This window comes from Anabrus simplex, chromosome 1 (genome assembly GCF_040414725.1).
Source record: "Anabrus simplex isolate iqAnaSimp1 chromosome 1, ASM4041472v1, whole genome shotgun sequence".
NCBI lineage: Eukaryota > Metazoa > Arthropoda > Insecta > Orthoptera > Tettigoniidae > Anabrus > Anabrus simplex.
Window position 1 is genome coordinate 949521064 of NC_090265.1, and position 22472 is coordinate 949543535.

The following is a 22472-nucleotide window of genomic DNA, read 5'->3' on the forward strand; positions in this document are numbered from 1 at the left end:
TCCTTCTCGTTCCTTTACAATCACCTCTACAATCACCCTTACAATGTTCCTTACAATGTCCTTACAATGTCCTGGTTGCCGCCGTATGATCAACCTTTATAGACATCAACATCCCCCTCCTCTCAGATGATACGTCTGGATTGGTGCTTGCCAGCCAATCATGAGTGATCTCAAGTCAAGACCAAGCCCTGAACTACTTCTTCCTCCCAAGACAATAACAAACTCTGGGGTATATTCCATGAATCACCAAACTTTCCCTGGTACAACAACAAGCTCATCTCATCAGGCTGGGATATATACATGACTCATAAATTTCCCGACACAAGTACATCACAACAAACGCTGGGGTAGCTATATGACTCATTCAAATTACCAGAGTTATTAAAGCAATGTTTTCCCACTCATGCAAAACAAATTACTCATACCTACATATGTGGATATCTTCCAGCTTATAAATATATATGACTAAACATACAAATGAAATACCAATAATAATAATAATAATAATAATAATAATAATAATAATAATAATAAATCGAATACTGACAATAATATCTCTACCTTCTACATATAATTCGGGGGTGTGATATATGTACTATCACAGATGAAGTGCAACAATTAGTAACTATATTTCATTATATTTAGTTAAAAAAATAAAAGACTGTGAAATACAGGTAAGGTGGTAGGAAATTATTTTGTGATACTTGTGGATAAAGAACTGCCTGCTCTCAATTCTTGATGGATACAGTACTTTTGCATCCATCTCCTGGCACAGGCCAGAGTAAAGTGTAGCTTCCACTGAAGTCCCAGTCTCATCCATGGCTGTGACAATATAGAAGCAGCTGGGGTGTGGGTGGTGCTGAGTAATGAGTAATGGCATTCCGAGCACTATCAGTGCGTCTGACTGTTAAGCAAGGTGCTGCTCACAGGGTAAGTCGTGCTACAACAGCGCTGCCTGGGCAAGTGAGGAAAGCAACGGCGAACTACCTCAGCCCTCATCTTGCCTAGTACGCCTCATTTTGATGATGCCATTGGTTTTTGTGGTTTTCCTATAATCTGTAACTACATAGCCTTGGGCGGTGCTAACTGCCCAGCTTCTGGACTGATGACCTAACAGACAGACAAGAATAAAGAAACGAGGCCATGTCATACGTACATCCAGTGTTCACGCGTAACGAACGAACACTGCAATAAATCTGAGAATTCAAGACTGGTGATGAGAAAAGCAGACATATTCAACTATTAGAGTTTCCAATTTAATTTTTGCAAGGACCCCATTACCGACAGTCTCCTTTGTACATAGTTGGTTCACATCAGACCATTAATATTAACAAGCATTCATATACATGATATAACGTGTACATTTATAGCAAGAGGAGTCATAATACCAGTCATAGAAGAAAAGAAAATGCTCTTGTTTTAGTATGGAAAAAATGCTATCGACCATCTGGCAACATTATTAGAGGCTTCTTTCCCGTCCTGACGTTTTACTCCAACCCCAGACAGTGTACAGACAGGAGAAAAAACTCACACACTCACGTAAGTTATGACTTCCTAACCTATTTACAGTTTCTTTTTTAGTATACATATCGCGATGCACTCCTAGTCCTTATTCGATAACGGGTGGCTAGCGCAGCTGACTGGAGGTTGCAGGGCCGAGTGTTAGATTGTGCTTAAATGCTACAGACCTGTATCAGTATATTCTTAGGCAAGTTAAAGTTAGTGAGTTCAGGTCAAAATTCCGGCATTTCAGTGTTTTTACTACAATGTTTAAAGTTAAACATACAATGTAAGCCAGGCTGAGGGGCTCAGATAGTAGAGAGCTTGATTTCTGAGCCCAGGTTGGCGGGTTCGATTCCGGCTCGGTCCGATGGTAATTGATATTTTACCGACACGTAAAAATACTTCTGGCACCTCGCCGTCTCCGAAATAAACGTAAGAGTAGCTAGTGATGCGTAAAACCAGTAACATTAGTTATTTTCCAACGAATAGTGTTCAACAATTACGCTGTGCAAAAACTATATAATAAGGTTATCAATCGTAGAATTTTTTGATTAAGCGACTACTCGGAAGACATTTCCTTTGTGTGGGGAGAGCGTTGTAATTAGCCGTAAGCCGCAGTGATGGATGGAACATGTATTGACTGGCTGCGTCCGGTCTGCTCTCGGGCGATAAGGTGTACAGGCCCCATCACTCGCATCCTGCCACCAAAATACGGCTAGCAGAATCGATGTGAGCTTTTCTCATCTCACCAGCCTATCACGGAATTCAAAAATCACACGTAACCGCCATTACTTCGTCATAGAAATGGGTAATATAAATGGGTAATATATAACCTCATTATCAGTCCCAGTTTGAATTTGGGATGAATACCAGAAGAACTGCTTCAATGAAGAATTTCATACGACGTAAACGAAGTGTTGATTTTTCAACTACAGAACCTGTTATGTTTACTATGATAACTAGTGGCGGCCGGTGGCAATATACTCGTGTGCGACAGCTTAAAAAGCAAAAATTCACCTAATGCCGAAAAATAACGTCTATGCTAGTTCTTCCTAGTGCAGAACTTCTATAGCACTCTAATGCTGAATCCTTCTATGCATGATACTATTTTCTTTTTGACAGACATTATCGCAAGTTCAGTAAGACATCCATAGAACATAATCCTCACGAGAGCGTTTGCGCTTGCTAGTGATGAAAAACATCCTTCGGGTTCCGTTGTTGTCATCAGAATTTTTAATCAGAATCTTGAGTAGCTTTGTCACTTACCTAAACTTATCCTGTAGCATGCGGTAGCAATGGAACAACGCCTTCAGAGTTTCTGAAGTCCTGCCTCTCATACAAAACCCGGAGTTCACTCATCAGCCTATTCTTATTCAGAGTTGAATAATATTGAATAGCTGCTTCAAGTACCCTTTCTAGAAAGCTTTCAGTGCAAACACTGAAGTTGATACAAGTATTTAACAAATTCGCTGCATCAAGATGACTTAATTATATATATATATATATATATATTTTTTTTTACAACTTTTGCTTTACGTCACACGTACACAGACAGGTCTTGTAGCGACAATGGGGTAAGAAAGAGCTAGGAGGTCAACATGGGGAACCACGGAAAACCATCATCTTCAGAGTTGAGTCAGTGGGATTCGAACCCACCTAATGATCTAAAACTATTGTGAGCCTCTTGTGTAATTCTGTCAGACATTTCTTAGTAATGTACTTTCCTTCCATTTTCCTTCTCTTATTAACGAATGAAGATTCAATTGCAGCATTACTGATCTGTTCCATCAATGTTCTGCCTCACAACCCTTACGAAATTAGACACTGCATTAATTGCTGTCAACATGTGACATTGCTGGAGGAGCAAAAAAAAAAAAAAAAAAAAAAAAAAAAAAAAAAAAAAAAAAAAAAAAAAAAAAAAAACCGTAAAGAAATCAGTCATTCTCCAAATAACGCAACAAACCAATAGCCCCATGACAAGTTTTGTCATATTACACTTTCTCCAATTCTAGCAAATACTCGTTCAAGTTGCGTTGTTCTCAAATGTTTCATAAGGAATTCCTCATTTTAACTTCCACCTAGTCGCAGGAAGCTCGGAATTCAATGAGCCATCACCGACAGCAATATGAAGGAAGCGTTGTGGTTACATTAAAATGTACGCGGGAAAAGTCGAAAAATCAAGGTAAGACACCCTTACGGATAGGTTTTGTGAAGCAACTCGTTCCATAATTAAGGTCAATTGATGAGCATAGGAATGTGTGGTCAATTGATGAGCATAGGAATGTGTGAAGAGTGCACTGGGATGTTCACAGATGACTTTAGGTTGAACTCCCCATGCTGCATCACTCATCACGGAACAACCACGAAAGTCCGTGCAATTATTTTGTGAGGTTTATCTTCAAACAGAGGATTCATTCAATTCGTTCAAGATGCATTCAGAAATTGTACACGCATTTTCACCCTCGAATTCATAAAATTCTCAAAACCTCTCAAATGTCTCACCGTTATTCTCATAACGAAAATTCAAAACCAATTGTGACTGTTGGACACATCAGCTGTTTCGTCTGCCATTATCCTAACGAAGTCTACATTCATCATTTCCTGCATTATCGCTTCATGGCAATCTTCTAATATGCAGTCCAATAGTTCAATTGGTCCCTTTAAACACTTGGTTCGATTCCCTGTGCTCCCGCACAGCGTTATCTATAACTTACTTCGCACGAAATCTACTAGTTCTAAAAAGCCAGAATTTTCAGAATTGCTGGTCCCGTAGTCCCACCTCAACGAAAACTCAAAAGACCCACAAAACTTGATAATATCGATAACTTTGGAAAGCACATACCTATTCTTTTCAACTTCCTTACAGTGTTTAAATTTTTCTTCATGCTAAGCATAAGTTAGCTGCATTGCTATATTTACACTGCTGATAAAAATGAGATTCAACACGTCATGTATTTTAATATATCGTGCTGTTTTATGAATTTGTTCAGGTAGGCAAAAGTCAGTCATTCCCTTTCTGCTCCATGAGTGAGAATCACTATTACCGGAAAGCAGACAAGGGAAACAGAAAAGAGCGTTCTTAATCACACAACCACATATCCAAACGATGGTGAATAGTCGGCCAAAGCAGATAAAGTCTGCCTAATGCTATTTTCACCTTTGATGAGGACTGCTACGGTTGGCTTTAACACATCCCATGCTATAAAGTTTGCAAACTAGTGTGATCTGAAGACCGGGCCGATTCGTAGCACTCAGTTACTATTATTGTTTGCAAGCTAACATGGTCGAAAGAAAGGGAGGACTGCGCTGATCCATCATGTTTCAAAAAATATTATTAATATGTAATTACATTATTGATAATTATCAAAATTATTAGTCAGATTTTTAAGAAAGCTTTACCGTATAGGACGGTTGCACGATGGGTCAGGGCGTTTCGTGTGGGTCAGAATGATGATAATAATAATGTTATTTGCTTTACGTCCCACTAACTACTATTTTAAGGTCTTCGGAGACGCCGAGGTGCCGGAATTTAATCCCGCGGGAGTTCTTTTACGTGCCAGTAAATCTACCGACACGAGGCTGGCGTATTTGAGCACCTTCAAATACCACCGGACTGAGCCAGGATCGAACCTGCCAAGTTGGGTCAGAAGGCCAGCGCCTCAACCGTCTGAGCCACTCAGCCCGGCGGGTCAGAATGAGACTGCGGATTTGCATCGCACAGGTCGTCCATCCATTCCTCAAGATCAGATTGACATCGTGAGAGGTCTCGTTGACCTGAAATTCCTTTTAGAGAAAGAGGGACACAGAGTCTACTTCTTTTCCTACTTATCAGCAGAAAGAACGGGAAAGGGTTTTATATAATGTATTTCTTAGGAATCTTGTCAAATTGAAGTAGAAATAAGCTTTCTCACTCTCCCTAATCAAAGACAGCAGTAAAATGCCAACCTTTTCTGTCTGCGCTTTTAGTTCACTTTCTCCATCCACGAAAGCTGGTATATCTGTAAGTTGTGTGACAGCGTGCAGTACTTTTTTCTTGATATATAAAGGGTAGTTAGTCTATTCCATCATGCCTGTAGAATAGACAATATTAAAAATCAAACTTAAATTTCGTTAAAGAATTCGACTGAAGGGCAAAGCTATTTTGCGAAGTGTGTGAAACGTTAGAGAGCTATGCGAAATAGTGGCATATATCACAACATAGCGAATATACGAAAAACTTCTGTGTGAAGAAAAGCAGGTGGTTCAAAAGCAACTCTTCGCAATATCTGAACGCCGAAGACATTTATAGTCGAGTAGTACCGTACTAATTTTGGAAGCATTAAAATTAGTATTGCGTCCATTAATTATTTTTGGTGCCTATTTTCAAGTTTTTCTTCAAACGTTTTGGTGCCTAACGCCTGACCTCTAGTCATTACAATAAAAAGCAGCATAGTATCAAAATATATTTCTTTCAGCGCTGGACATACCGAAATATACAACATACTAAATAATACAACGTAGCATTTGAGGGCATTCCCAAAACTCTGACAAAATATTACCGTGTTTATTAAATGACCTCTTCAAGCTGCTTACGTAGAGAAACGTTAAATTTAACAGGGTAGACGATCAAAGGGCGAGTTAGGACATTCCCAGAGAAACCGCTATTGAAGCTGAGTTGCCACTTGAACAGAATGGCAGCGTGCAATTCTCTTTCACCTCTCGGGATCGTATAAGGAGCCGTTTCAGAGGTAACGAATAGTCATGAGAAGCCACATTAAGCTCCTGTTTGCTGCATGGAACAGGATTATAGGTCATTACGGAAACGTAATTCACTCATCAGTTCACTCTTATCAGAACGGCAAAACGTTCTAGTCTCGGTATATAAGCATACATTCAAAGTTAGCGTTACGTAGCAATTAACCGTTTGATAATAACACAGAATCAAACTGGACAGAGATGCTCATTGCATCGGCTCCAACGAATCACATTCTCATTTAAAACAGGCTACCATTCCTCAGGATAGTATCAAAAGCTTATTCATCCATAAAAGTGAACTGTAACAAGTTGTGGTTAATTTTAACTCAGACACTTGTTGAATGCTACAGTAAACCGTAAGAGCTCCACAGTATGTTTTTTAACATGAACTCGAGCATCATGTGTTTAGAGTTGCAATTGCATGACCGCGGGATGAATTCCAATGTCTGATAAAGTAAGCATCAGGAAAATAAGAGAAAATATTACAATTATGATTGCATTGCGACTTCCTTGTCAGTTACTTTGTGATAGTTCAAGAAGTAGGATATGGTATTTACCAATGCTAAAAATGACAACATGTTAGTGGTGTAGGAAGAATGGTGTTCGTTAATGTGCTATGTACGTGGAACGATATCCCAATAGACGTTACCCATCACCCAATTACGTGACTCAGGAAGTGTAACGTGTAACGTAACAGAAACAAACGAGTGGCCAAAGAAGAGGGGAAAATTAGTGTTCTAGCTGCTTTTGCTGTAGATCCGCACGTTAGTCCCGTGCAATCGCACGAGAAGAGGCCTGAGTCAGGCAAGTGTACTACGCGTTTTCCACCATCGTAAGTTCCATCCGTATCAAGTTTGTCAACGTCAAGAGCTGCACGGAAACTATTTTGACGATAGTTTAACTTTTGTACATAGGAATTAAAAAAAGATACAACAGATATATCATGTAACTTGTTTAGTGATGAAGCAACATTTACAAATCATGGCCGAGTAAACCTCCGAAACATACACTGTTGGTCCGTAAACAATCCCCTTTGGATTTGTCAGGTGGAACGTCAGCATCCATGGAGTTTAAATGTATGGTGTGGAATAGTTAACCATCAGCTCATAGGCCCTTCTTTCATATTAGGAACACTAGTTTCTCAAAATAATCTCAACCTTTAAAATAACAGACCCACTTCCACAGATATTAGAAGATGTTCCACTGCAGACTTGGAGAAAAATGTGGTATCAGTACGATGGCGGTTCAGCGCCTAATGCACGACATACTACAGCTTGTCTTCACCGATTGTCCCCAAATCGTTGGACTGCACAAAGGAAACTTGTACTTTGGCCGGTCCGTTCAACAGATTTGGCCCCTTTAGATTATTTTCTCTGAGGAAAGCTGGAAGACACTATTTGCAAGGACATGCCGACGACCTGCGCTGAAAATTTTGATGACATGCTAAAACCTGTGCATCGATCTTTGCATGGCAACCTGGAAGCTTGTGGTAGTCAGGTTGAACAAAATCTGTGCATGGGCTACTTTTATGAGCCCTTGATTACACTTCATTTCTGTGAAAACAGCACACTGATAGACCTTCCATTTCGGACATATTTAGGGTGCAAGTTTTAGATGATTCACCCCCATATACTGACAGTATTGATGCGAACAATATTCCTGTAGAATATCGACTGTTCTAATCAAATATGAGAACAACAGAGTATATAAGGTAAGTCTATAACTAGGAAATACCATCGTCTTTTATTTGTATGTCATTCAAAGAACCTGTCCCTGCAGGTTTTCCTAAATAATTGAAGAGGCTGACGTGTAGTTGTTGTGAGGTTCATGGAACGTGCACCAGCATCGACAGCATCCAAGACATTGTTGATTGGATTGAGATCGGAGGATCTGTAGGGCGTATCCATGGTCATAACTTCGCTGGTGTACCACCTGCGTGCCACCACAGAGCGTGCCATGACGCATTGTCCTGCTGAAACATGGCATCTTCATCAGGGTACTCTAGGGACATAAATGACGATTTCGAAAACAGTGCCAATATTTTAATCTTGCAGAAAGCGACTGACGAAAAATACGAGCACTCACTCCAAGTAGCAAAATGCAATTCAGAAACTTCATCACTAATATTCAAGAGGGTATCTAGGAGTGTTGAAAGAAAGAAAGAAAGAAAGAAAGAAAGAAAGAAAGAAAGAAAAGCGATTTTATACAGTCCGCCTGTTGCCACTTCTTGATAGGTGCAGTATTTTTGCGCATGTCTCTTGGAACTGGCCACAGCAAAATGTGGTTTCTACCGAAGTCTCAGAGTTGTTGTTGTTATTGTTGCTGATGATGATGATGCTTGTTATTTAAAGAGGCCTAACAGTCTCAATGTTACTTATGGGTGTGACAGTATGGAAGCTGCTGAGATATGAGTTATGCTGAGTAACGAATGGTATTCAGGGCACGACTGATACGTCTGGATGTTATGATCGGTGCATTATTAGGGCCAGCCATGCTGCAATAATACTTTCTGGACAGCGAGGAAAGCCGCTATTGGTTTTAGTGGTTTCCTTGTAACGATCCGACCAGCCTCTGGACTGAAGAATTGACAGACAGGCAGACAAGCATGCAAAAATGTAATTGCTCAATTAAGAAAGTGTTCTAGATTACTCCACTACTGCGTAACAATACAAAAGAAATTGCTTTTTACATTATCGTAAAATGGGGATAGTAAAATCTGCCAACATAGGATTCCAAATATGCACTGCGAAATTCTGATGTTTCTGGCACATTATTTTATTTTTGTGCGTAAATCGAATTTAATTCAGAGGTATATTTAATCTTATTTTACAAGAACTACTTAAAATTACGTATTTTGAAAGCAAAGATTTTGATGGTATTTGAGGAAACTAGTTTTTCTCTCACAAGTCACAATACGTTGGTTGATGCTACCGTTAATGGACATGTCTCAATATCTCCATGCAATACGAAGTACTGATAAAATACCACGCCTAGGCATTCTATGACAGCTGATCATGGAGTTGTACTGGATCCAACCAGCCTTCGGGCCAAGGACGTATACATACGGCGCTGGAGAACCTAGATTGAATTTTTGTAATGATCTTTTCTGAGTGTTTCTATTCTCCGGCTACTACCTTCATCGCTTAGTGGTGATCTGGAATAATTTTGTGAAATGCTACGGTCGATTCCTTACGCACACCTGACCGTTGTTGATACGGGAAGGCTATAGAGTTAGCTTGTTTTCATATTCACATGTCTTCAGATAGAGTAATGAAAGGATAAATATGATGATGTTTGGTTTTACGTCCTACCCTCGTTACTTCCTGCCAGTATAATAAAATAATCATCTGGTATCTTAACCACTTATGAACCTCCGTGGCTCAGGCGGCAGCGCACCGGCCTCTCACCAATGGGTTCCCTGGTTCAAATCCCGTTCACTCCATGTGAGATTTGTGCTGGACAAAGCGAAGGCGGGACAGGTTTTTCTCCGGGTACTCCGGTTTTCCCTGTCATATTTCATTCCATCAACACACTCCAATATTTCATTTCATCTTTCAGTCATTAATCATGACTCCAGAGGAGTGCGACAAGCTGCGGCAGCCGCTAGATCGGGGATTCATTAATTCCATTCCCGACCCCGTCGAGTGTCTGGAAACAGGCTGTGGATTTTCATTTTCATCTTAACCACTTCCTTGTTTTCATCCATAGACCTATTTATTGTCGCCTTAAAACCTTTATTTTTGCCCTAGCAATCATTAAGGTTCGGATGTTAAGGAAAAGTAAGACTTCTTTCCTGAGCTCATTTTACCCCAAATCTGAAAAATAACTGAACGATGGGTCCCTGATCCCGTTTAAACCAAACTGAAATTGCATTTAAATGCATTTATCGGTCATTTTTATTGTTTTGATCATGTGTATTTATTTATTTATTTATTTATTTATTCACGAAGCACAAGATAGAGCTACACTTGGCTCATTTTAGTGATATAAGGTCATGTATGGTTATATTTTAACCTTTTTGGTTTAAATTGAACCGTTGTTTTTAACAAGGTACAGTACATGTTATTTGCGTCGAGTTTCGAACACATAATTTCAAAATACAGTAATATTTTTCTTTCTTTTCCCGAAACAGATAGGTAGCAGGTTTAGAAGACGTGATTCCGACGAACGTACGCCGACAGAAACCAAAAAGCATGTTAATACTTTGATATTTTTGGTCTTTCTACACGAAAACAGAGCGAGAACTGTGCCTCAGGGCTATACTACTGAATTACTATATAAAGTTTCAACGTACCTACGGTAGCTCTGTCAGTTTGCTTGATAAATGTGTCTGCTTATATTACCGCTAATCACTTTTTGGCATGTTCAATGATAGTAATGCTCTAATACGTGCTACCTATCCCTAAAATGTTCAAGTAATATTTAACTTTTTTAGGTCATATTTAGCTAATATTTAGGCCATATTTGCTTGCATATTTTGTACTTCTTTAGGTTAAACTTCCGAACCCTAGTAATGATGATGGGTCATCTGTCAAGACGTATAAATAAATTTTCTTTCATTACCTTCATTGTAAATGTAATACTCAAGAGCCAGATATCGTTTTACATCCTGCACTGAAGTAAAAATTTAAAGCTTTATTAATAAATCATAATAATGTATTGATCTCTGATACCAAGAAAAGAAAAGTGCGAAGGTCACCAGATGGTTTCTCTTTCCCTGACTAACATTCTTCCAGAGCGGTGTTCTGCAGAATGCAGCGATATGGAAACCCTCTATGATCATTATCGTTAGAGAAGAGCACTCGAGTAGGACAATTAAATCTCTTTATAGTGGAATAAAACTCTATGACCGAGATAAAGGTTCTCCACAGCATGGCTCTTAACACACGTAATAGGCGCGCCACCATTACACGAATAAAGATATTTAGGAAGAAAGCTTGTCACAGATCCCTCTGATTAAAGAAAAGTTGGAACCCTACAAGTGAATAATTCTCACATTTTTAGATTTCCATCCTACAAAATAATGTAGAGTTTCCTGGTTAAAATGGAAAGGCTGTATCGGACACGAATGCAAGATTTTTAAACGTAAATACGTCGTGTGTTCAAATGAACATAGTAGTTTCAATCAACTGTATTACTCGTTTCCCACCTCGCTTTTCACAACTGGGGAGCACTCTCTTCTGTCGATGCAAGGTCGACGACAGGGGAAACGACGAACAACTCACCAGAGGTGTCTAGGTTCATGGACACATAACTGGAACTTGTGCCGGGCAGCGCGTTCGTGCTTTCTCTTCCTTTAGAGACTGTTCCGTTCGCCACTCGTGTCACTTTTTTAATCGCAAGGAACGGTTCTTTCTTGAAACATTTATTAAAATTCCTCATGTGCCCATTTGGCATTAATTTTTAAAAATTATTTCGTCTCACATTTATCATAATATTTGAGAGGGATTTACCTAGTTCGCTACATTCTCGATAAAATGACTTTTCACTTAAATCGCTTATGCTTGTGTTCGTTATGCAAACGTAGACTACCCACTCGACAAGTGCGTCGTTTCTTCGTCATGACCAACTTTTCAAACTGGTATCCAGATCTGTAAGACACGCTCAGGTCAAAACCTATCTAGAAACACGAGTTTTTGAAGATTATGAATTTATAGTTCAATATTTCTCATTTCTAAAAAGCTTCTACAGAAATCTCTGCACATCCAAAACTAATGGACAGAGAAGGCTGTGGTTTCTATAAATCAATCAAGGGAGCTTCATTCCTTACAGTCGTATTTTCATTATAAATATGGCCGCCTAGAGTGCGGTACTCGTTTGTAATTCAGTGCTTCGTTGTATGATTAGGCCTATTCACAATGAAATAACTTCATCCTCGTTTCTGGCATAAGGCATTTTCAACTAAATACGTTCTTTTATCTCACAAACTAAGCTTTGCGTTTCTTCTGGTGTGGGCGAGAACAACTTTTGTTACTTTCACTGCCTTGTCCCAGTCTGATTCTTGGCTATGCCAAAATTAAACGGAGTAATGCTAGTAATACCATTCCTCATGCGGCCAATCGCTGTCTGGTATGATGTGAATGAGGTGAAAATATCACTCATAGGCTCAGCTGGTGTATAGACTTCAGTACGCTTGGCACAGACTGGTAAGTAATAGCACCATTTGGCTGAGTGACGAAAGCAGTGGGATACTACCTCACTTCATTTCCCTACGGAAAAGCTATGGTGGAGCTATTAAAGACCCAACCAGGCTTCGGGCTGAGGACTCATTAAACAAACCAACCAACCAACCAACCAACCAACCAACCAACCAACCAACCAACCAACCAACCAACCAACCAACCAACCAATCATACATACACACATACATACACACATACATACTGTACCGTACCACATCTGCGAAATATTGTCAATTTTTTGCTATTGGCTTTACGTCGCACTGCCACAGATATGTCTTATGGCGACGATGGGTCAGGAAAGGGCTAGGACTGGGAAGGAAGCGGCAGTGGCCTATATTAACGTACAGCCGCAGCATTTGCCTGGTATGAAAACCATCTTCAGGGCTGCCGACAGTGGGGCTCGAACTTTTATATATATATTAAAACTAATGCGGAGACGTGAACGAAGGAAAGCGGGCTAGAATTAGGCCACCACCCACGACGGGGACGGGTAGACCAGCGAAGGGAGTGCGCGGAATTTCGAAGATTACTCTCCATCTCCGCTAACCGAGCCACATAGATGCCAACTGCAAGTGTAAAAGAAGCGCGAAGAAAGAGTAGTGGAATGCTTGCGAGATTAACGGGTAATTATACGCCTAGGAGCCTCATGACAGAAATCTGGAACGACAGAGAATATTGCCTGGATTTATCTAGTGTCTCGAGTTGATTATATCTATTAAGTTATTCTACAATTCGAAATTTGTTATTATATAACATACCGTGGGAACCGGATGCCCATTCAACACAGAGTTAAGGCGGTTCTGTCAGTGATTCCCCTAGCTATGCGTCGTCCAACGGATATGATATAAGGGAGCAGGACGAGGTAACATGAGGCTATTCTGAAGTAGTTGTAGAAAGAAGAGGTTGTGTCTGTGTTACGGTGCGCGAATCAAGAGATAATGAAAGTGTAAGGCAGTGAGCTAGAACAATACTTAGTACTATTTAGACTTCGGAAAGGACTGTGGGAATATGAATTACTTTAAAATCAATGAAAGAAATTCGAAGACATTAATACTGTTAGAACAGGGCGTGTAAATTAATGAGGGAACGACACTATATACTATGAGTAATTAGAGCGCTAAAGCATGGACTAGATATTAAAGTAACAGGGAATATCTTTACAACTTGTTACGTGATAGTGCAATCAATGACAGTATTAAAAACGGCCAAGTAACAGCAAATTCTTCTAGGCAGATTACAGTAACAGCGCCAAATCCAGAAGAACGAGCTGAACCGGATTGCAGTAGAGGTCGTGCCAGAGAATTTCGAAGCATGGACTCCCGGGGTGCAATGACGTGTTAAGCATCGCCGAGATCGAAACGATGGAACCGAGCGACAACATCTGAATAAGATAAGTCTGAACAGATATAAGCATGGGATAGAATAGCGAGGTTGATGAATTTCAAATGTAAACAAATCATTAATCTTCCTACGGCAAATAATGTGTCAGTTTGGATAAGTTCAGGAACGTTGCATGTGTAATCTTAGTGTATATAGCTTTGCTTGGGTTGTAGTTGGTTATATGAGGGATAGGCGTTAGAGAGGTTTGATTCACTGCATATTATATAATGCTTATCTTCCCTTGTCTGGAGTTACAGTAGTTTGAGAGCTAAGATCATCCAGAAGATAAAGACGAAACGGCATTATAGTAACTGAACTGGGAAAAGATCCTTGAGAGGACTAGCCAACCTAAAGAGTAGGATGTGCATGGTAGATTAATGATAAGCATGAGATCTCAGATGTTCAGCAATGGCTGTGGAGGAGGTGTCACCAACGTTGTTGGATTAGAGTTTTCACTAAAATACCGGGAGGTAACGGACACAGCACCGCTAGAGTAACACACCAGTGCCTGTTAGATGCGAGCTAATCAGAGATGTGAATAATGAAAACATGCAGAGTACCCGTGGAGAGGTAAGACTTCAAGGTTACTGGGAGAGTTGGCCGTACGATTAGGGGCGCACGGCTGTAAGCTTGCATCCGGGAGATAGTGGGTTCGAATCCCACTGTCGGCAGCCCTGAACATGGTTTTCCGTGGTTTCCCATTTTCACACCAGGCAAATGCTGGGACTGTATCTTAATTAAGGCCACGACCGCTTGCTTCCAACTCCTAGGCCTTTCTGTGTCGGTGCGACGTAAAGCCACTAGCAAAAAACTACGAGGTGTAGTTGTTGCTAGTCACTGATATGGGAAAATTTTACAAAATAATGTAACGAAATATTGAGCGTTATGACATAGGCTGTGAATGCCAAGAGATATTGAAGATCCAGAACGGAAAGGAAGGGAGCGGCCTTCGTTGAGTGCTTGATTTTCCCCTAGAAAGGGATGGCCACGGAGATAAGATGAAGGACGCTGTGTGAAGTCTCGCCGTGTTAGGAAAGGGAGTTGTTTTTTTATTTAAAGAGCCAGGGTACCAATATACGAGCTCGGTGACGGCCTAGCCCCTTTGTATTTTTGCTGGAGGCCAATGACCGCATTCCCGAGGGATGGCTGAATGACCCAGGTGTTACCTACTTCCTCAAGATAAGTACATTTTCTTTTATGTGTTTTTATAGGTGCAGTGACTAATGTGCATATTTCTTTGGTGTGTTTTGTTTTGCTTTGTTAATTGTTGTCTTCGCAGTATCTTTGTTTCAAGGGAAATAAGCCCGCATGCTTACAGAATAGATGCGAGTTTCTGAACTCATTCATTTTAATATCGGAAATCGTGCCATTAGTAGAGTCAGTGAATATTTTGGGGGATAAATTTACGGTCCTGGACGAGTGTATGTATTTGTGTCCCTAATCGTAAGGGAAATTTGTAGCGCGTACCTTGCTAATATTTTCCCATATTTAATGAACGTTTAGGAACGAAAGTTTTCATATCTGTCTAGACTATGAAGTTTACATTTCCACGAGAGAAATAAGGTATCTCACGTCACCGGAAAACATGTATTGAATCATCTTTGTGCGGGGAACAGACCCACCATTTGATAAATTTTTGTAGTGATTATTTCGGTATCATGTTTATGGATCCTAAAAGGGAGAATTTTTATGTTTCTCGTAACAAATTTTTGTCCAACTCTAACATGCTGATTCATCATTCACAAGTTGGTATGTTAGTTCCTGTCCTGCTTTGATTAGTAAAGTAGAGTTTTTATTGGAACAACTGAAGAACCGAGGACGAATCTCTACCAATGGGCAGCCGGATGAAGAAAGCAGGATGGCAGTAAGGTACAATACATACATACAGTACACATACATACATACATACATACATACATACATACATACATACATTTCACTAACTACAAAGGGGATCGTATTAGAACTTCTATCAGTGGTTTGCGACAATTAGAATAAGCTACCGAATCAAAATTGTAGTAAAGCACTATCCAAATTGCTGCTGCTGATGATGATGATAATGAACAGTTGCCATCAAATCAACGTAGACTCCTCGCAACTGCATGGATAGACTGCCTCCCTAGATGTTTCGGACTTCAACCATACACTTCAGATCCTTCAGTGACTTGTCATGTGGGATTTGATGAAGTATATCTTTCTCAATTCTGGCCGCCCTAGTCTCCGAGATCTTTCCACTTTCCTAAACATGTAGTCTTTTCCAATGAATCAGAGCGTCTCATTATGTGCCCAAATATGGTAGCTGTAATCTTAATGAATGCCTGAAGAGACAGATCTGTTTGATCTTTTGAATGGCCCATGCATTTGTCTTCTTGGCTGTCCAACAGATACACAATATCCTTCTCCAACACCAAAGCTAAAATGCTTGCTATCTCGCTTCCTAATGGTCCGGGTTTCACAACCATATGTAGCTATGAGAAAGGCTAACGCCTTGAACATTCTGACTTTAGTATGCAAAGATACATCTAAACACTTGAAGATGTTTTCCAGGCCTTTGAATGCCGCTTTTTCCAAGGGCAAGTCTTCGGCGAATTTATGGACTGCTTAAACCATTTCTACTGATGGTTGATCCCAAAAAAAAGAAAATATTCAACTCTTTGATTAACTCATTATTTATCATAATGTTTGATGGTAAACCTGTTGTCATGATCTTGGTCTTGTTGATATTCAGGTATAGGTATATATTTTCGTTCTGTTATCTAACCTTTATGATGTCCTCGAACTCTCCTTTACTTTCAGCAACCGACGTGGTCTCATCTGCATACTTCCAGTTGCTTATATTCAATCAAAACAAATAACATTATTATTATTATTATTATTATTATTATTATTATTATTATTATTATTATTATTATTATTATTATTATTATTATTATTGTCTTACGCTTTTCGTAATGGGGAACCATTCTGTTTCACCATGCTCAGTTTTCACGTTGGTTTCTTGTCCCAAATAGAGGTTACGCATCAAGACAATGAGATGTTCAGGTATACTCATCTGTCTGAGTACATTTGACATCTTCTCATGGCTTATGCTATCAAAGGCCTTCCTGCAATCTATAAAGCACATGTACAGCTATCCAAATTGGACACATTAATATAATACCTGTTCCCTTCAAATATGATCTATATAAAAATAAATCATCAACCTTAAGCAAATAATAAAGGTCACCAAACTTGATTCGGTGAAGACGTAATACAGTAGCCGCTAAGTATAAGTCGAAATAATTCAAAGTTCCTGCTGGGGAAGTTTCAGACGTACAGGAAGAAAACCTGGTTATTTCCAACATTTGTGAGATAGGGAATTCAAACTCCTCCTAATATTCTCTCGCTGTAAGCTTTTCACTCACACACAGCCACATATTCACTTAAAAATGGCGATTTACTGACAAAATATAAAAGCAATGTTCCGGGAAAGATGCTCACAATACTGAAGAATATCGTCATTGTTAAAATTAACAAACGTTCTATACAGTTATTCAGAATAATGATAATATATGAAAACTAGCCATCCGCCCCGCCTTCGTACTGGATGAATGCTGAATTCATGGTTATGAGTGGACAACATTACTTGATTTCCTCCTGATGTATGCACAGTAACTCAAGAAAAGAATGAGCGGATGGTATCGTATATTCCTCGCATTTAATACTTCAGACTTAATTTTAATTCTTATCAAAATTTAATTCACCTCCCATGTAGACAAAAACCCTGTGAACACCTACAACAAACATATCTATAGGAGCAAAGAAAGCGATTGTACATACTGTAGGTAAGTGCGACGTTTTTCCAAGGTCCTTCCGGACGCCGGCCTGTAACCTCGATTATTTTCCCCCATGCAATATTTAAACTACTACTGCACTTTCACTAAAACAATAACTCTTCATAACCATTCATACAACTTAAAATAATTACATACTGTGAAGGGTATGGTTATCCGAACAAAATTCCTGAGGTGAATTTAATTTGAAAAATGTTCTGCACAACGCTGAAACTGCATCAAAATCTGTTCGGTAGTTCTCGGCATTAAATCTCAAAAACACAGACACCTACTGGGGAATTGATTTGATCATATGTACAGAGAAGTGCTAACTAACGCAAACAAACATCATATCGTGCCTAATAAAAAGCCCACTCACTCAAGGAAAATAGTCAACTGACGTCCACCATGCTGTCAATAATCCGTTTCTTTACTCGTTTCGGGAAGGGTCACTACTATCATGTAGGTACTTTACAAAATACAGTAGTTGTAGTGTTTCCTCAAGTGTTTTATCAAGCATCGATCGAACAACACCGGCCAGAGGTTAAAGAGGATAGGGCAGGGAGTAAATTAAATTCAGGAACCTAGTAGCTACGGATATGATGAGGGGAGTGAAAGAACGCTGCTTAGTTATACGGGGATTAATGAACTGAAATCGTCTTTATGAACACGGCGCGGAAGGTTATTCAAAACAGGAAAGGAATTGGTATTCGGGTTGTTTAAACAAAGGAATATCTAAGTACTCTGCTGACTGAAGTGACAAATGTAAGCAAGGTTTTAAGTTTCTATATTAATAACACGAATATTTTTACGTTTGATTTAACAACTTGAGTTTACAAGTTCGATTCAGACCATTCTAATAATGTTCCTTGTATACTTCCTACGTGAGTTATCTCTAAGTTCTAACATTAAATTGGAAGGCTTGATATTTTATTGCAAATAGGCAAGAAGTGTACAGAACCACGTTACATCCGCAAAAAGAAAAGAAGCTGATCATGGAGCATAATTTTAAGTTGGCAGGCATCTTTATAAGCAGAAAACCCATCTCATTGTTTATTTGTTGTGTTTATATCCTAAACACTGCACTATACACATTAAGAGCTCGAGCAATAAAGTTACGAAGCTAATCATATTACTGCAAGAAGACCAAATGACTTTTCTGGAACAATGTTGGACTTTAATTTCAACTACCCATTCATAATGCAAATTTTAGCAAGCACTCTTGAGTTATGATAGTGTGCAAGTCTGTCTTAATGCATACGTCTGGACTCCGAAAAACAAGAAGATTAAAAATAGTATAATTCAATGACAACTCAACATACTTCGAATATCTATACCTCTAAAGAGCAACAGGCACATCAATGGATCCAAGAAACGATATGCAGCCTAATCCCGTGGTGATTCCTTACCTACAACAGAAAGAAAAAAAAAGTCGCTTTAGTATACATATACAGTACTGCAGAAGAAGATCAATAAGATATCACAAAAATATTCCATAAATCAATGAAGTACCAAGGCTACGGCAGATGCTTTTTATAAAAATGTTGTATGACAAAAATTATGAAATAGTTTTACAACATTCATACACCTTAATTTTACAATATACATACATCAAAAATATTTGGCATCACCCCTCTGTGTCATTTAACTGTTTTGTTATCTTGACCTGTCTTACGCAAACCGAAAAGACGACCTTAGGATTGTTTAAACATACAATTGCACGTACCACTACTCACGGGCATAAACGCCATGCTCGAATGCGAGGCATTATTTCAGTTGAAATTGTATCACTAGTGAGGAAGTATTAGAGGTGTGCTCTGATCAGTGTAGTGAGCGTCTACCATAGCACGACGTGCAATGTCGACATGCGAACGAGTTCTCATAATCACATTATGTTAAGAAGGATGGTCAACAGGGGCCGTCTGGACCGTAAAAGTGATGTGGTTCGATCATGGAAGCGGTGCGGGGAGACAGAACAGTTGATGACTTGCCTTGCACAGGTCATCCATAGGCTACGACTTCAGTCGACGACCGTAACATTCGAATTTCAGTTCGGAGGAACCCCGAATACAATGTCGGCATGCTGAATAATGATCTCCGGGAAGTTATAGGTCGCCGCGTTTCAACTCAAACTGTGAGAAACAGGTTGCACGAAGCAGGACGCCCAAGGTGAACCCCAGCTATTAAACTTAGAAATCATACGGTGCGGTACAGATGGGCCCAACATTATGCCAATTCTGAAGAGACCATTCAGCATAAAGTCAATTCCACCTATGAGTATCGCATAAGCCTTGTTCCTGACGATCGCCGTCAACGTGTCTGGAGGCACTCTCCATAACGTGCAGCGCGGTGGTGGTTCCCTAATGTTTTGGGGTGGCATTGTGTGAGGGCACCGTAAGCCACTCCTAGTTATGCAGGGCAATGTCACGGCTGTACGATACAGGGACGGACATCCTCCGACCTATAGTGACCGTAGTATCAATCGATTAGATTGGGTGGAATGTTCCAGGGACGTGAATCGTATCGAACATGCCTGGGATAAATTAAAGAAGGCTGTTTATGGACGTCCACGCCGAATCACCACCGAGGAGTGGGACAATAGGGACCAAAACCACATTGATTTAGTGAACAGTATAACAAGACGAATTCAAGCATGCAACCCTTACCCGGTTCTGAAGGTACTGGTGTTTGCTGTATTCAGTAACTCAAAAGAACGCGAAGTTTTACTGTTGTAGCGGCTCTCAATTTTTGTTTTCTAGGACAATAAATAACGCTGATATCGTACCTCTGCCTGTCCTCCGTGCCGCGCGTATGTCTGTCGCTCTCGATGTACCAAACCCCTTACAGGAAGCAACAGAAAGCAGCAAAATAACAGCACGATGCACTAACTGTAAGGAAATGAATATCATGATGATATGCTTCAAGCAAACGGAAGAATAACTTTTCGACAATTTAATTTTGTATGTGTCAAAATGCAAGAGGTTTTCAACAAAGCTGCTATTCCCAGCGATTCTACTATTGACAGAAGAACATTTCCTCTATCCGTCCGAAAGAGTTCAAAATAATATTAAAAAATTACATCTGTGTCCAATATAAATATTCACAGACATAATTAGCAGAACAGCTACTTCCGTTATTAGGTCGTGTTGCATTTATAACTTCCCAAGCGTGTACGCTAGCGCTTCATACCCCACTGAAGCGGTGTGCCGTATATGTGTACTCCCCACACAGTACTGCGCAAAAACAGCATTTACACGACATCTATCGAGCACAGATGGAAATTATATACACATGAGTTCTGAAAGCCTTGACCTATCTAGTATCTCTCACAAGATATATTTCATAAGCCTGTCACTTCATGCGTCCTTGACGTGAGCAATAATTTGCCTTATGCCCTTTGTTAAGACAAAATAGGAACTATCGACTTTTAGGCACCTTGATCTTGGCTGTCATCTGTGTTGAGAATTTAAATTTCTTATAGTCGGAAGAGGAAGATTAATATTGTCAGGAGAAATACCGTTGGGCCGGTACCGTGCAAAATGGCAGGGCCTTCGCGTGCTCTTTCAGATTCTGAAATTGAAAGTGCTCTGCCAGGAGCGAAAGAAAATAGTGTACTCAGTTTTTGTCATGATTCCGATAGTGCAGAAAAGTGGCAGAGAGTATGCTCAAGAAGACATGAAACGTGTCAAAGTAACATCTGTGACTTTCAGTGGGCGTGCCGCAAATTGCAAACTGCGTATGGCGAGCGGAAAATTCCTTTCGTTGGACAATCGGGGCTGCAGAAGGATTTTGCTACTCTTTTAGATTAATTTTAACTTTTCTTGACGAGGAGGTTATAAATATCATAGTAGAGGAGACGAACAGATATGACGATTAACGCTTCCAAGCGAGTGTCTGGAAGCCAAGGTCGCGTGGTAGGTGCTGAGAGCCCGTGTCAGGCGACGAAAGTTATGTTGTGCTAGGTCTCAGTATGTTGATGGGTAAAGTTCAGAAGCTCACTGTGCAAAGTGCATTTCTGGAGTCCTCAGTCTTTCTACAAACGATGAAACAGGATTGGTTTGAACTTATGTGATTCCTGTATTTTGTTAGCTGTAGGACATCTGACTTATGTAGGGCGTCCAGAATTATTCGAAATTCAAAACATTCTCTAGATAATAAATACAATATTTCAGCCTGGCTACCTTCCATCACAAAACATCACAATCGATGGGTCAATGGACTTGATGGTACGGCGGCTAGGCCTAAAACAGTTTATCCCACTGAAGTCGCCAAATTGGAAATAAAACAGCACGAACTTAGCAAAATATTTCAAGTATCCACTATCCACACCTAGAGACATTAAGGACATCATGTCTAAGTCACCCAGAAAGTTTTATGTTATTAACTGAACTGTTTCTGGAATACGCGATATTTTGTTAAATACTGGAAAATTTCTCTCAGCCAGCCAATTTAAATACCGCCTGGAATGCAGAAGCTAAACCAGTTAAATACCTGCCTGAAGGGTTAATATAACGATATTTTTCCTCTGCAAGTGCTGCAGACATAATAAGCGCTTTTCCCTTCTTCAATGGTGATTTTATAAGCTCATCGTAAGAGGACTTTTCGGACAAAAATATACCTAAATTAGAGTTAAAACTCACTGAAGTTTCTAGTATGATCTTGGGTAACGTGTATTTTTGTAGTAGTGTGTTCGAGATCATATAACCGAATGGCATAAACATCCAGAGTTTCCAGTTTAACATATCTCCAATGATTTTGTAAATCTGACAAGCAGTGTACTACTACTACTACTACTACTACTACTGTAACGAGCAAGCTCAATCGGCTTTATTCCGAACGCACTCACAGAAAGATTGTATTC

General features: G+C 39.8%; 1 long non-coding RNA gene across 1 annotated transcript in view; it reads right to left on the reverse strand.

Annotated features, from left to right (window-relative positions):
* LOC136875068 (uncharacterized) overlaps positions 1–22472 on the reverse strand; it is a 476541-nt gene that overhangs the window by 69234 nt on the left and 384835 nt on the right. The window contains exon 2 of the long non-coding RNA XR_011018390.1: positions 18949–19020. This is a non-coding gene — a long non-coding RNA (uncharacterized lncRNA). The remainder of the gene's footprint in view (positions 1–18948; positions 19021–22472) is intronic.